The sequence below is a fragment of the Pinus tabuliformis genome, chromosome 2_1, assembly GCF_031772625.1.
Source record: "Pinus tabuliformis cultivar Carrire ecotype Pingquan chromosome 2_1, CPIR1, whole genome shotgun sequence".
In the NCBI taxonomy this organism is placed as follows: domain Eukaryota; kingdom Viridiplantae; phylum Streptophyta; class Pinopsida; order Pinales; family Pinaceae; genus Pinus; species Pinus tabuliformis.
Window position 1 is genome coordinate 761,384,420 of NC_142299.1, and position 5,151 is coordinate 761,389,570.

Below are 5,151 nucleotides of genomic sequence, written 5' to 3' on the forward strand. Positions count from 1 at the left end.
AAAAATAAATTCATTAAAATATTTTCCAAAAGTCTCATCAAAATTTACGATAATATTAAATTAAAAAAAAAAATTATGATTTATAAAAAATCAAAAGCAGTTATTTACATTTCTAGAAAAATATTTTTTTGCCCAAAGTTTCATATACAAACAAGGCCGTGCTTAGTCTGATGGTCAATTTTGATGGATATTTATACAAACAAGGCCGTGCTTAGTCTGATGGTCAATTTTGATGGATATTTATTTGTTTTTATGATATTTTTAAAATAAAATGAATTAATTTTAAAACGGTTAAATAAGATAAAAACAAATAAATATCTATCAAAATTAACCCCTCTGAATGGAACAGCTGAATGGATTATCCTTTTTATAGGAATGGATTCATGAGATATGGGAAAAATATCTTCGGACATTACTTCATATGAGATCAATAGGGGCTGTGTGTTTGTATTTGAAACTTGGGGCAAAAAATCTGCGGATATTATTTCATATGGGATCAAGCGGGGCCGTCGGCCATGTGTCTGTATATGGAACTTCTGTAATCGGGTAATAAAATATTTGGACATTAGGTGAAACGAAATTATTTTATTTTAAAAACAAGACTTTACACACTTAGGAATGAGGTATAAGTCAGTTGGATGCAAAACGTCCACGCACATCAAATCGTAGTAGTTGTAAGCTCCATCCCAATAATGCTCTTCTCACAGATAATAGATAAATACAATGGAGGTGGGATTGGTGATTGTACAGAGTCTTACTATTCAAATTGGGGGGCAATATACCCATATGTACTTGAATAAACAATTAAACGATCTTAGCAGTAGGATCAGTACTGACGAAGTCGGTACATAATTTTTTTTTCAAAATTATTGAACATAATCGTGTCATACTACTGGAACTCGGTTAAATTTATCATTAAAACTTCCAACTACCCTACCTATACATCGTCACCCTACGAAATCAGATTTTTATATAAACACCAGAATTTATGTTCCGTCGCTTTCACTAATAAAGAATTATGTGAGCTTATAAATCGTCCACGTACGCACCTGTGCTGTAATATATATCCATTATCGGTGCTCAATTCTTGGTATGTAGAGGAACTCACATTTTGTGGTGGCAGGGAAGAAAAAATGGCATCTCAAGTGAAGGTGGGTTACTTAGAGACTGAGAATAAGTCCGGCGGGAAGATGCGGAGAGAGTTAATGGAGTTAATAGCAGTTTCTTTGTAGTGGATGTCATCTTGAGACTGCTGGCAATCGGCTGCACGTTTTCTGCTGCAATCGTAATGGGAACGAACAAGCAGACGGTGATACTTCCCATCGTTGGGCCATGGCCTGCCAAATACCAATATTCGCCTGCCTTCGTGTATGTGGGTAGGAGGATATTAGATCAGCTTAGCTCAGTTATCTTCTCTGTGTTTTTACTCTCATATAAACGGGTTAAATAAGTAGGTAGATACCGGTTAAAATATTGTTGGTCTTATTCTTCCAAAACCTTAGGTTTATAAAAAAATTAATCAAATTTTGGCCTCAATGGTATATGGATATTATAGCATTATTAGTTTTAAATCTTTGAATATCTGAGCAATGCATATGTATTGTATATATAAATAAGTAGTAGAAAGGACAACAAGTCATAACTTGGAAAGAGGTATACTTTATTGTTGGAAGTGTCGGAGCATTTGTATGTGTATTCAAAGAGAAGCATATTTCATTTCTCCATTGTCAACGATTTTTTATTTCATGAGTTTACTTAAGCTATCACCAAGCTCTTCTTTATCACTAAATATAGAAAATTAACCTACAAGATGAGACTCTCCCAAATAAATCCCGTTAGTATGTGTCCATGATCATGTTACACCAAAGAATTCTAGTTAATATATTTGCACATGAATGATCCTGTATTATTATTATGATTGAATAGAGGAAAATAATCTATTAAATAGATTTTATTATTATATTAAATGTGATGATATTTTTTTTATTAATTTTTTTTTCACAAAATAAATATATTAAAAAAAATTATATTAATGTAATACTAAATTTTATAGATATAATATTTAAGTTTTATTAGTGATAAATTTATTTAATTTACGATATACCAAGTGTCTAGAAGATCAAATCTAGGGATCAAATCTCTTGAGATGAAATTGATCTTTCTAGGGTTTGTAGATCTAGAGTTAAATAATATGTAGGTTTTATCACTGATAAACTTATCTTAACTTAGGATGTCCCAAGTCTCCAAGTCTGTGGAGAGATCAAATCTCTTGAGATGCAATTGATCTTTCTAGGGTTTGGTAGATCTTGAGTTAAATTGGGTTAGACTTGTTTAATTTCCCGTTTTAAATAGATTATATTCCATGTTATTTTCAGCATTCAATATTATGAGTTCTCATAAACCTAAAGCTCAAAAACCACCTTTAACTTGAACACCTCAAATTTATCTAAATTACTTAACAAAAATTAATAAAAAAATAATAACATATAATTTATTATTATTATTATTTTAGTTTGAAATTATTTTTATTTTAATATAATATTTTTAATTTTTAATTCAATTTATTTTAACTAAATCAAAATATTTATAAAACAGGACCATTCTTAACCCAACAATTAAATTATTTACTTATATAAAAATAACATAAACATGACCATTCTTAACCCAATAATTAAATTATTAACTTATATAAAAATAATATATTTATAATAGAAATTCTTGTATGATATAAATAAATAAAAATTGTACAATAAATTAATAATTTATTAAACAACTCTAGTAATATATTAAATTGCTTAATTAATACACTAAATGACTTTTCTTTCATGATACAATGTTAGATGATTGTCAAAGTTTACAAATTACACATAAAACAAAATTGCGTTCAATGAATTTGGAAAAAATCGTTTCAACTAAACTACACTTACTATTATTAAATATTTAAATTTCTATGTTGTTGCATGTTGAGATCTTCCCTATGATATGTTGTTTTGCAGGTTCTTTGTAGTGGCGAATGCAGTCGCCTGTGGGTACACAATGCTTTCATTCATCTTCTCCGTAACAGGCAAATTCGCCTCCTCTACTCTGTCAGCCTTTCTTCTCTCTGTCACCGATTTGGTAATGCATTTCTCCTTTTCTTTGCTATGAAGCTATGAAAGCTGCGGTATAAATGTTGTTCAAATCTCGAATTGAATTTCATAATTGTGTGCAGGTGATGGTGGCGCTGGTATCGTCGGGCGTCTCTGCAGCGACCGCCATTGCCTACGTTGGATACAAGGGAAATTCTCACACTCAGTGGCAAAAAATCTGCGGTATATATGATCGGTTCTGCCACCATGGAGTTGGAGCTCTAGTTGTTTCGTTTGTTGGTCTCGTCATCTTTATGGCGCTCAGTGTCATGTCTGTTTACAGTCTATACAGACGCACGAACTCGGCCCGTTGACCGTATTAATGGAATGATAACATTGGCATTGGTAAATTAACAGCGAGACCTGCTACGCTTTTAAAGGCGTGCTGTCTAGCTGGAATTATTAATTACTATTGGATTGAAGAATATCTGCTACAGTTTCGGTCAGCTGTGGAGCTGAATTTCGAACCAACCTCCAAACCAAGATCACCATTTTTACTTTGTTGAATAAAATATTTGTATTGTGTAGAATAAATTTAATAATATTTTGGGTTATGATACTCGATACTGAATTGAAGAATATCTGGTGGAATATTTGTTGGGATTCATGATGTGTTTTAATATTTATGTATAGTATTGTTTGTTAGATAGGTAGGGGAATAGTTGATTTTAGTGTTATTTTTTATATTTTTTAGTGTTAAAATTAAGTGGAAAAATTTGAGATAAAATCTTGATTTGTGTTATTTAAATTGGGTTTTTGATTTTATATATGGATTCAGCACCCTAAAAAATTTTTAGACCTTTTCAATTGTGCAGGAATTACCCATTAATTTTGTGATTTCAATAAATTTCTATCAAATTTTAGAGAAATTAGACCAAAAAACACACAAAAAAATTTCCAACTCAATTAAAAAATCATAAATTCAAAAAAATACTGAGTATTTTCATTCCTGTACACTGAGCCCAGTAGGTCTGTAGTCAACCATGCTCAGGTTTTCATTATCAAAAAAATCAAATTTACTAGTAAAAAGTCTAAAGTATTTCTTTTGGAAAATCTGAAAACTATAAAATTTCATGCCATAATATCTCACTACACATCAGAGCTCTTACAATTTAAATCATTGTCAAATAGTATTAAATTAAATACATTCTTCTATCCTGAAGGCGTGCCTTCACTCCCCAATTTCACTACACACCAGAACCCTTATTTAAAGCATTGTCAAATGGTATTAAATTAAAAATTAAATACATTCTTCCATATGGAAGGCGTGTGTGTCAGAGACTCAGTGAAAAGTTCATTAATTTTCTTCGCGAGTTTTATCAATCATAAAATTCGAGCTTTACTCATGCCAACTAGTTATCACTGCATTCAATTTATTTATACATGAGTTATAGTTTATAGTGTTAACATATAGGTGTGTGTCTTTTGTTGTCATCATTATTTATTTCTACCATGTCATTTACCAATGGTTAATTTGGTGAACGAGATTCCAATCATTTGAACTAATTATCCGAGATAACTCCTGTACATAATTTAAATTCCTATATATAATTTATAATCACAAGTGTTTTATTTTTTGTATTCATTTTGACAAAGTTATCAAGTATGACCAAACTGCTTCCTTGGGTATGTCAACGCACTCCATATTTTGCTTTATGTTTTTGTATTTTTTTTGTATATACATTTTTCCCATGCAGGGATAAGATCAATCTTTGATTAGGATTCAAAATTCTATTTCTACCATCAAGTACTTCATTCTTTTTTGCTGAAGCAAGAGACGATCCTTCTATATCATTAAGCCGAAATAATTTACATATTGTACAACTATCCACTCGACAAAGTGGACTCAAAACGAGGGTGCTAACCCCCAATGGCAAGAACCCCCAACTCAATACAAATAACCGACAAGTCCTTTAGGATACCTACCCTAAACATGTTGACTAAAGCTTTAGCCAAGCGATTGCCTGCGCCAGCACTCCCTCAACCCACCTATTAAATCGTGGCCTTCCAATCCACGTCTTAA

At 31.2% G+C, this 5,151-nt stretch overlaps 1 pseudogene across 1 annotated transcript; it reads left to right on the plus strand.

Annotated features, from left to right (window-relative positions):
- Positions 1–1,133: 1,133 nt before the first annotated feature.
- Positions 1,134–3,481, plus strand: LOC149202803 (CASP-like protein 1U1 pseudogene; annotated as a pseudogene). The gene is made up of 3 exons (XR_016253693.1): positions 1,134–1,368; positions 2,997–3,117; positions 3,212–3,481. The product of XR_016253693.1 is annotated as a CASP-like protein 1U1 pseudogene (transcript).
- The last annotated feature ends 1,670 nt before the right edge of the window (positions 3,482–5,151 follow it).